This window comes from Euwallacea similis, chromosome 5 (assembly GCF_039881205.1).
Source record: "Euwallacea similis isolate ESF13 chromosome 5, ESF131.1, whole genome shotgun sequence".
Lineage (NCBI taxonomy): Eukaryota > Metazoa > Arthropoda > Insecta > Coleoptera > Curculionidae > Euwallacea > Euwallacea similis.
This window is the reverse complement of record NC_089613.1, coordinates 539240-551367: the sequence shown is the minus strand read 5'-3', so window position 1 is coordinate 551367 and position 12128 is coordinate 539240. Positions and strand designations below refer to the sequence as shown.

Genomic DNA, 12128 nt, shown 5'->3' with positions numbered 1-12128 from the left:
TAAAATTAAATTTTATAAATGTCAAAATGGTAACCGTCTACCCCAATAATATATTTTCCAAGGCTTAAACCAAAATTTTTATGTGCAAAAAAGTGTGAAGGTGAGTTTCTCCTTCGAGGCTTTGTAAAAAGGTTCAGTATCCCTCCTCTCTTAACCCTAGAATACTAATGTATTGTAAATTTTACGACGCTCGATTTTGCTTATCCGAATTCGTAAGGTTCCCTTTGGTCCTGAGATACCGATCTTTCAGTACCTACCTGATTATTGCGAAGCTGAACGTTGACGGAATAGTATATAGTATCTTGGTAGGTAATTGTTTCATGCCTCTACTGGTGTGAGCGTCGTAAATGCACGACACATTAGTATTATCGTGTGATGAAAATTCATTAGTATTCTAGGGTTAAGTTGGACTGCCATGATTCTCCGTTTCACATGAGAAACTTCGATAAGAGATGCGTAGCAACACCGTAGCTGTTTGGCTTTGGCGTTGCGGGGTAGGGGGGAGGGCGGGTTTATCCGAGCAAAGAGAAACGCCGTTGGACGGCCTCAAGCACAAGATGAAGCGATGGGCGTTAAAGATCGGGGTGAGATGAGTTTGTGGTTTCAACTTTAATTTCATTTAGCTTTTCTTTATATCCAATAAGTGGAAATATTAAAATTTAAGTGCATATTTTCATATCTATAAGTTTTAACAAACGAGATGTGGATGTTGATGAAATTCGGTACCTTTTTTTAAATTCAATAGGTATTATTTTTGTTGTTTTACTTTCAAATGTAGAGTACAGGGTATTATAGCAGTGTTCCTTTGTTCAGAAAAAGCATGACAAATCACTTGCTCATTTAATGAGTTAAAATAAGTGTTGCCAAATTTTGTATATTTTCTTGCTTTTTTGAAGTGGAACATAATAAATTTCACTTATGAATAAAAATGAAATTGAAACAATTGATAATAATTTGTTTTCGCACAAAGCATTAATAACTTCATGATAGTGTTTATGATTCATTTAGTGAGTTTTTCAAGATTTAAAAAAAAAACGTATTTGTAATATTTGTGTTATCAATTGCAAGATTTATAAATGAACTAGAAATGTCAAAACTTTCTAACGTGGGAATTGAATCTAAATCTATATCTTTCAATTTTTCAAAAAAATTACTATAATTTTTAATATAAGAATCTGTTTTTCCTATTAGTGAATTTTGGATATTTAGCAAAAATCTAGAGACCAAACATAGACATTATAGAGGTCAAGTTTACGAATATATTTCGGATTTAAGTCCTTAGAAAGAACAAGAGTTTTTGTTGGGAAAGGATTTTGTGGGACAAACTTATTACTGTTTTTGTAGCTACATTATTATTTTTATCAATGGTTTTAAACTTGTTATTAACTTTTTCTTGAACTAAAAAAAGGTAATGCTAAAGTCATAATGGGCTGTGGTACCTATGAGCAAAAAATTGAGGTCCTTTTAATTTCTCGGAATTGTATTACTTTAAATTAAGACTCCACAGAAGCATTAGAGAAACAGATATTTGGACTAATTAAAAGAACTGTGTAATCTTTTCGTGGTTTCTGGAAAATCTTCGATATTTGATATATCTTTATATTGGAGACACTATATTATTTTATTTAGTGTACCATTGCCGTTATTTGACTGATAAGTTGCACGCTCCCAAAAAAAGACATTTATCGTGTCATTTGACATATGATCCGTACCTTTACAAAGGGCAGGGTGTAATTTTTTTATGTTTTCGTACCGGTATCAATTCATAGATGATTGAGCCTTGTGATAGCGCGTTGACAAAGAAAATGTTCGTGATCTGGAACTATTAAACGGATGTTTCAGCTCTGTGAGCTACGTCACTAGTATATCTGACATCTTTTTCTAGTTTTTTTTTCCGTAAAACTAAAACTGTCCACTTTCGTACAAAACAAACTTGCAGCTCGTCTAAAGTAATTTTGCAGGTGAGGTTTTGTGCGTAATGACAAAACAAGCATTCAATGAGAACAAGATGACACCAAAATAGTACAGTCTATTATAAAAGTGAAAAGTAAAAACGGTTTTACTTTGCTTTTCCTTGAGATCCATATACATATTTTTTTTTTATCGCAGTGCACCCGTAAAGTTAACTTGAGCGAACTATAGCTATAGTGTAGTATTTTTGTAGAAGTAACATGGGGATAAAGTTTGGCCTAATAAATGAGGACTACCTTGTATAGTTCGGCATGAATTACATTGATTTTTACCCGATAATGCAGAATAAAATAAAGACAATGGGAAAAGTGGGCAATTTAACTATCGCCCTAAATTTGAATTTTTTTCGCGTGTTCCATTCTAAAATTCGTCGATAGTATTATCACGTAACGATAAAGGTACTTAGAGGAAATGAGATTAATGTAGGTTTTTCTCCGTTGTCTAGGGATTTATGAATTGGAGCTTCGGCAATTGTGTTTTAGGGATAGTTAGGGACCTTTCAATGAGAGCCACGTTAACCTAACGATACGAATATATTAGATAAAATTTAGTAAAAAAAACCGCGGGCACGACCCCTGAGTCTTCAGTCCAGCAGGAAGCCGGGAAAAAGAGAGAGAGCGGCTTTCTCCCTAGCCTTAAGTATTAACATCCATGGTCGTAAACCATGGGCGTACCATGTCTAGACAATACTTAAAAGCATCGAGACAGCCCTCCGCATGGAGCCGCTGCGTCCACATCTGGCACCCAGCCCTTGGCGAAGACCTCGCCAAAGGGAACCAGTATTGTACTTCCAATGCCAATAAAACGTCATAGAAAAAACCCAAGGTAGCGGGTAACACCAACTATGAGCGTACTTTAAGGGTAAATCATCCTCGTGCCCCATTCCTTAATCTTAACTTACAGAATAATATTTACAAGCTATGTACAACTAAGCGGTCTGACAAGCGGATCCCACATTGATATGTACCTCAACGTGAAAATCCCCAAGAGTATTTGCCCTTCGTAATTGTTGGACGTCACAGCTCCCCGATTCTTGGAGTTTTAAGCTCGATTCTCACTTTCATTCAAGGCAACGGCAAAAGAGCGGCTCGGCAAGATATCATTTACATGGGATCTTATGAGTTGCAACGTTTTCAAAAAGTTTTAGAATCTAATCCTTTATAAATTTTCCCATTCTGGGGTATACGAACTATATTTTTGTGTTTAAGAATTTCTATTTAATTATTCTGAGTTATTAAAATGAAGTGTCAGCAGAGGCCTACTTTTTCTTCACTGGAAGATGAACTTCTTATAGAATTTGTGCGAGAAAAGGGAGAATTGTATGATTTTTCTAACAAAAAATATTCCGACATACATAAAAAGTTATTATGGAATGAAATCGGCGCTAAATTAAATCAAGGTAAGTTGAATAATATTTTGATTATAACAGTTTAATTACAAATTACACTCATACATATATAGTTAAGTGTAAATATTTATGCATATTGCCAAGGCACAGAACCTGAATCCGAATTAAAAAATCGAGCAAATACTTCCCTTAAATTAAATGTTTCTTGTTACGCATGTCTTCCTTATCTAGGTAGATTGTTTAGAATCCATTTGTTATTGTCCACGGAGGAATCTTCGTCAGGAAAGTTTCGGCTATTGTTCTGGAAATAATTGTGCAATATACAGGTAGTAAGAATGATTGTTTCAACATAACCAGATTGGGAATTGAGCTTTCTTAATTATAAGCGGAATCTTTGCGCTAAAATCCCAAAAGCGTTTTCAACAACACGTCTTGCCCGCCTATGGCGATAATTAAATATTCTTTTTTCGGCACAATTCAAAGCCTGAATCTGAGAGTGAGGTCTCAAGAAATACGTTTTGAGCGGAAAAGCAGATTCTCCCAAAATTACATAAGGTGCTGTAATATCAGTTTCTGATAGATTCCTATTGGCAGGTATATCTAAGTAGCCATTTTCCCATTCTTTTCCGAGTCTAGAATTGGAAAAAATACCACCATCATTATTTTTCCCGTATAATCCTATATTCAGGGCTATAAATTTATAATTTGCATCAACCAAGCTAAGTAATACAACAGAAAACGTTTTTTTATAGTTAAAGTAGTTGGTGCCATTGTTAGCTGGTGCAACAATATCCACGTGCTTTCCATCTAAAGCTCTTAAACAGTTAGGAAACTTCCATGTCAATCAAAACTTCCTAGAAATGTTTTCCCAGTCTTTTTCATGAGGTGTTGGCATGTAAATAGACAGTAACTCCTTGACGATTGCATCGCATACTTCGTGAACTATAGCATGTACAGTAGGATGTCCTAACCGATAACTGAAGGCTATCGTTTGAAATGAATCCCCAGTAGTTAAATACCTGTCAATAAAAAAAAACTTTTACGTTCTAATAAAATATTAAAAGCAGCAATTCAACTGGACTTATATACTTAGATGTGTATGTGTAATTATTTAAAAATTTTAAGCCATTGTATTTTTTTTAACAAAAATTTATTTGGTTGTTAGATGTTAAACACTGCAAACACCATTGGGAGTCTCTTTGCGGACAATATAAAAACGTGTTACAAACAAAAGAAACTACCACTGGATGCGGCAGGCATTAATAGAAAGTAGAAATACAAGGACCATTTGGAATTTTTTGAAAAAACACATGAAAAGACAAATAACGAATAACATCAGTGGTGAGCGAAAGGGTAGGAATGGTGGATGAAAGTATAATGCAAGAATCTCAAAACACAGATATGTCCAGTAATGATGTGGTTGAACTTATTTCGCTAAAAAGGAGAAAAATAGTCAAGCAAGGTAACAAACATATACAATCTACCAGTAGCACCTTGATGGAATATTTGTTAGAAGAGGAAAGGAAGAAACAACACACAAAGGAAAAAGATGATTTAGATTTTTTTTTCAAGTATAAAACCCACTGTCAAAAAATTTTCTCCATTTGACAAACATTTGGCAAAATCATGAATATTTATGATGATATCAGACATGAAAAGTAAATATATTCAACATTAACGTCTCGTATATGCAACTTCACACAGTATTTCGTAAATTCGCCAGTTCAATCCGTTAATAATAAATCAAGAACTAACGCAGCCACATCAATTTATGCCATCCCGTCCAGTTTCTACAATTTCCTTGCCACATTCAGTATCCTCATCATATTATGAAAATTTTTCCCCAACCAATTATTAAAGAATTTTTTTTGGTACGAGAAAATTAAGTTTTAAATTTATGTATAATGAAAATGTGTAAATAAGTTGTAATGTATTACCCTTAAATATATCAAAATGTGTACTTACCTTAGGCACACTGCTAGCTTGCGAATCGGTGAAATGGATTTTCGAAAGGTATTGTATAGGGGTACAAATAAGTTTCCGCCGTTTAATATCAAAAATTAGGAATTTATTGAGAAAGAACGGTGCGTTATGTTTTATTCAAAGTATTGTCCATCGCTAGCCACTACTTTTTCCCATCTTTCTGGCAGCATTCGAATACCACGTCAGAAGAACTCTTCATCTTTTGAGGCTATCCATAAATCGGCCCAATCTTTGGTATCTTCATATGATGTAAAGCGCTGCTCAGACAAAGCATGTGCCTTCGATTAAAATAAGTGATAGTCGGATGGGGCAAGGTCTGGTGAATATGGCGGGTGGGGTAGGACTTCCCAATTAAGTGTTCCAAATAGGTTTTGACCGGCACCGCAACATGCGGACGAGCCTTATCATGTAGGAGAATAATTTTGTTGTGTCTGGACTAGTAATGGGCGCGTTTTTCTTTGAGTGCTCAGCTCAATCTCATTAATTGTGTTCAGTAGAGAGTTCCAGTAATGGTTGTGTTCGGTTTGAGCAACTCATAATATATGACACCAAGCTGATCCCACCAAATACATAACATGAATATTTTTCATGAATATTTAGTTTGGCTGTCGATGTTGAAGCATGATCAGATGGTCTCCATGATTTTCTCTTCTTTGAGTTATCGTAATGGATCCATTTCTCAACGCCAGTGACTACTCGATGCAAAAAAACCTTTTTGTTATGCCTGACAAGCAGTATTTTACTTATGAAAATCGGCGTTCAACGTCTCTCGACTTCAATTTATAGTTAGCAAAAAAATTATTTGCACACCCCAATAATTGCGATTATTATGGAACAAAGCGAGATCTATGGGACATTAAGTATTTTATTTTGAAAGTAAATTGAATTTACATTACATTTTAATAAAAAAATATATTTAAAAAACCAGACCTCTAGTTTTAGCAATTAAAGGAATATTTTAATGCAAAGAAAGTATTTGCACACTTCCAAACATTTACAACGATGAATAATTAGAAAATAAATAATGAAATTAACAACTTATTAATACTTCGTATGCATCCCTTTTGCTTTGATAACCGCTTCTAATCGTCGAGGTATCGATTCAACCAGTTTTTTAGTAATATCTGGAGACATTTCATTTCAAGTTGCGATGAGCATTTTTTTAAAAGCTTCTTTATTGGACGTATGCCTTGACCTTAGTTTCTGATCTAACAAATGCCATAGGTTTTCTATGGGGTTCAGATCTGGCGACTGAGGTGGAATTGGAAGTCTTCTAGGTGCATTGTAAAGCAACCATTCTCGAGTAATGTGCGCGGTGTGTTTAGGATTATTGTCCTGTTGAAAGTAAAACTCATTTTGCATTTCTATTTTTTGGGCACTAGTCGATAAATTGCTACGCAACACATTCACATAACTATGTGCTGTCATTTTATCATCAATAACTTGTAAATTTCCAACTCCAGCCCATGCCATACATTCCCTCCACCGTGTTTAACAGTATTGAGGACGTTTTTTGTCTCTAAAGCCATATTCTTTTTCTTCCAAACTGTCAAAATACTGGCTGGTTTAAAAAGTTAAAATTTACTTTCATCGGAAAATATAACTTTTTTCCAAAATTCTAAAGGCTTGTCCCTATAGGTTCTTGTAAACTCTAGCCGCTTCTTCTGGTTTATCTTGCTTATAAAGGGCTTTTTCCTTGGCCGCCTCCCTCGAAGACCGGCTTCGTGAAGGACACTTCTTATAGTCTGCGGTGTAACTATTTTTCCGAATATTGATGCGATGTCTTCGGCAAAATTTCGGGCACTTTGAAGGGGATTTCTTACAATGTTTCTAACAACATGGTTCCTCTCTTTCACAGTTAGTTTACGGGGACGGCCACTTCGAGGTTTATTATCGGTTGATCCGTTTTCTTCTTGTTTTTTAATTATATACAGTGAGTCTCATGAGTATTCGTACCCTATTGATTCCAGATTTAAAAATAAAAATACTTTTTTATAAGTAATTTTCAACAATTTTTTTTTTAGTAGAAATATTTTATGGGCGTGTAAAAAGCCCAATTCCTATAAACTTTATTGAAGATAAACAGTATTATTAACAAAATATAATTTTAAGTATAATAAGTAACAAAATCACACCCACAAGAGTATTCGTACCTACTAAAACTATACTAAAAGATCAGTTTATTTTCTATTATTTAATATTTTGTTGGACCTCCCCGGGATTTTATAATTTTTTAATTAACTTTTAAGCCGATTAGGCATACTACTAACTAATTTTTTCGTATATGTTGGTTCAATTTTATTCCAAATATCCAAAAGTTTTACTTTTAATGTTTTTTTGCTATCAATTTCGTAGTTTTTTAATCTTCTTTTCATTTCTGACCATAAATGTTCTATAGGATTGATATCGGGACTTTGGGGTGGTGTTGCCAAGGTATGTGGCGTATTATATAAGATCCATTCTTTCACAATATGAGCCGTGTGTTTTGGATCATTATCTTGCTGGAAATAATAATTATGTTGTAACTCTAGTTTTGTAGCACTTGATGCCAAGTGATTCCGTAAAATATTTAGGTAATATGTTTTGTCCATGATTCCTTCAATAAAAACCAAATCACCAACACCATTTGCGGACATACAACCCCACACCATGACGGAACCACCTCCATGCTTTACGGTTCCTTTTAAATTTTTTAATTCGTACTCTGAATTTGATTTTCTCCACACCATTGTTCGTCCATCTGAATTGAACAAATTGAATTTACTTTCGTCAGTAAAAATTACTTGTTCCCAAAAATTAATATCCTTGTCGACATATTTTTTTGCAAATTCTAAACGTTTCATTCGATTCCTTTTATTAATAAATGGCTTCTTTCTGGCAATTCTCCCATTGTAGTCGTTCTTTCTCAAAATTCTTCTACATGTTTCTGCTGATACTTCTTTTTTGAAGTATTTTAAGACGAATACTGCTAACTTGGGTCCACTAATTTGTGGATTCTTCTTTATTTCCTTAATAACTGCTTTTTCCTCGTAAGGAGTAAGTTTCTTCGGGCCTCCTTTACGTTGTTTATTGCAAATATCTCCACTTGACTTAACGTTTTTTATAACATATTGTACCGTAGATTTACTTCTGCCCACTAAATTCGCAATTTCTAAATAACTTTTACCTTCAGTGTGCCATTTAAGAATTAACTTCCTATCACTTAATGAAACTTCACTACTTTTTCTCCCCATTTTTACTAGTATCTCCTAAAGACTAACAAATCGATATGTCTATATTGGTAATCGTTCGTATTATGCCGCAAACAAGTTAAGACAGGCTAAATTTCTTATCATCTTGATTTAACCCATAACAGACAGTTGCAGTACGAATACTCTTGTGAGCCTCATTTTGTTCTTATTTCCTTAAAATTACGTTTTCGCCATATAAACATTTGAATTTGCAAGAAAGTACATATGAGTTTAAAAGCCCTTTAATTGGAAAGTAGGTTTGTGATGGTACCAGTTTCAAATCGTTCATTGTAAATTAATAACAGTAATTTAAAATAGAGAAGCAATAGAGTACGAATACTCATGAGACTAACTGTATCTGACTGAAGAAAAGCCTAATCGCAACTGTGATGCTATTTCCCGATAACTCTTTCCTTGATTTCGCAAATTGATCACTTCAGTTCTAGTTTTGCTATTAATTTCACTTTTCTTAGGAGACATGTTGATTGCAGTAAATTTGATATGATGTAAAACTATGAGTAATAATGGAATAAATATGCCGCACAAGCAATAACTTGTTTATGCATTCTTCTCGTTTTTTTTTATTACTTATTCTGACCGAGGAAGATGTGCAAATACTTTCTTTCCATCAAAATATTTCTTTAATGGCTAAAACTAGAGATTCGATTTTTTTCCCTATGATCTTTTTAATCAAAACTCATGTAAATTTAATTAATTTTCAAAATAAAATCCTTAAGGTGCGATAGATTTTTTCATTACGTAATAATATCAATTCTTGAAGTGTGCAAATACTTTTTTTGCTAACGGTATATGGAACCCAATTTCCCTGCTTTTGAATTATTCCCAACACTTTTAAACGATGCGAAATTGCTTGTTGAGTCACTTCTAGTGTAAGTGCAAGTTCTTTTTGCGTTTGAGATGAATCTTTCTCCAATAATACTTCCAATTCCGTATCTTCGTACACTTTAGGTCTTCCACTGCGTTCTCTGTTTTCCACGTCAAATTCATCGCTTTTAAATTTTTGACAGGACATCTTTGATGGCACTGAAACCTGTCTGGTGTGGTGAAGTCGATAAATTATTTTTTCGTGTTATTTATTTAAAGACATTTAAGAAGACATTAACATTAACTATAGATTAAAATTTTAGCAAACATAACTGCCAATAAATCATATTAATCCCAATCAGGATCTTAATAGCTTATTGATTAGATTAACAACAATACTAATTAATGTCATTAGTCAATCGATTTAAAGGGTAATTAAATTCCAGAATAGCATCAGTAATTAGAAAAGCAATGTAATTCTTATCGAAATCTGAGTCTGGCGACAATTATGAACCCGTGAGGTCGAACGTGATCATTCGATGTTAAGGGTGACCGATAGCGTCCAGCTTGAGATATCAAACTCATTACTCAAACAGTTTTTTGACCCAATTCCTAACTTTAGTTTACCTTCTTTCTATTTATTGTGAAAATATTTCTTGAAAATTTTGTATGCAATTCTAAAAATTGTAAGGCAACCAACATATTTTCAATTAGTATAATTTTTCAAATGAAAACTTAAATTGTCCATTTTCTGACGTATTATATCATTATTTGCGTATAGATATCTATCTGCTTATAGACGTTCTAAAGTAATAATAACCACATTTATTAAATATTGCCTTCTTTCCTAATTTTTCAAAGAATTTATAGTCCAAACAATAGTTAAACAAAAATACTTATTAACAAACTGCTTGTTGACCCCCAGCGATAGTGCAAGTTTAATGAAATTTATACTATGCGTAATATGTATAGATGCGTAATGTCTAAGAAATATTTAAAAATAATTTAACGTCGAATAATTTAGGAAATGTTGCCCTAAGTCGTAAAATAAATATCAATTTCGTCAAAATGTGTCGCAGCAAAACTACGAGCTTATATTATTTACTCTAAATTTGGACATTTTATTTTTGCCTTCTTCGATCCAATTTAAGGCTAATCTTTTCCTGAATTTTTCTCTCTCAAAGTTGTTTTATCATTCCCATGTTTTATCGTTCGTATGATAAAAAAAGTTCTGGTTGATTGAGAAACAGACACAAAGCATTTCGTAGCGAAATAAAATGTAGCAAAATCATGGTTTGAACCACATTCTGATGCCTTATCCAGAGATAACGAGGATACTCCTCAATCCTAGTCAAATTGAGTCTCCACAAAGTGGACAAATAAAATACAATCTACTTTATTCATGAAAGGAGAATATTCTTCAGATAATATTTAAGAAAAGAGAATATTGTACAGACCGGTGTAATAATTAGCAAACATTTTTTCATTTTCACGATCAGCCAATTGATTGATCGACAAGCGACCTATTTGTTGGTTCAAATGATCTTAAACAATTAAAATTACAGGACGAAATGTAGATGCTTTTTGTTTTCCAAATCTTCATCCTTCGTTTTCTCTAATTTTTCGTTTCCAAGTTTGTAAATTTAAATGGAAACTTTTTGGCTCCTTTGAATTTGACATAAAATTTCTGAATTTTCTTTTCGACCCCTATTTTAGTTCTACAGAAATAAAAAATATTTTTAAGGTTTTCTTTGACTTATCCTTAACGTTTCCATGAACTAGTTTGAATCAAAATCAGAAGTCTGATCCTAGCTAGATATTTCTACTAATAACTTGAAGATTAAAAAATTATGAATTTGGAACCATCATCTGTATGTAGTTAGATCCTATTATGAATAAGTCAGTACTTGTCGTCCCGCTGTCTACAATTAAAAATTTTAAATTACTACAGTAGATTTGAAATTAGTTTATTATATACTAGGAAGGGAATAATATTTTCTAACCTTTAGTCCAAGTTCGTGTCGGCGACTGTTTTTATATGGAAAGGAAATTTTATATACATAGTTTAATCATGTTCTCGATATTTCATTGTTGCATCATTTCAAATCACAATAATTGGAACGGTTTTGCTTGAAAGAGCTTTAGACATATCACTCACATTGGGTTATTGTTGATTTCATACTAAAACTTTTGTTATTATTTTGATCAAAGACTGGATAGGTCGAAACATAATCACTTAAAAAAATTATTGAGCGATCAAACGATCATTTCCGACCTCATCACGGCGAGAACAACTAATGTGCCCTGAGAATATTCGGACAGATAAGTTGTCTCAGTAAAGTTGATTAGCCCCAAGAAAATTGAATATTTCCAAAAAATACCCCAAATTTTAAATCTCAGGATTGTAGATTCTTTTTTACTCCATTTTTAAAACGTTGTTGAGTATGCCTCTATTTTCTGTGTGACTTAGATCTTAATTCAAAAGATTTTTAGGAAATATGAAACACTATTTGGTGGTAAAAACTCATTGGCTTGTAGATATTTTTTGTCGCTATAATTTCCCAAAAATGTAGTTTTTGCAACTGATTTCTTTGTGTTAGATATTTAAAATTGTCACTTTTGCATCTCTGATTTATGTTTTTTTCTAATGTTACTTTTGAGATTTATAGAGATTGTTAATGAGTAAAGTCACTACCCTATCGCTGTTTTATTTTGTTTTCAATATCTTTTCGACATTGTAATTTTGTTCATTGAATATTAATTTTTCCCGT

The 12128-nt window shown here is 33.0% G+C and overlaps 1 pseudogene; it reads right to left on the bottom strand.

Moving 5' to 3' along the window:
- Positions 1-3542: 3542 nt before the first annotated feature.
- Positions 3543-5367, bottom strand: LOC136409117 (uncharacterized; annotated as a pseudogene).
- Positions 5368-12128: the final 6761 nt, after the last annotated feature.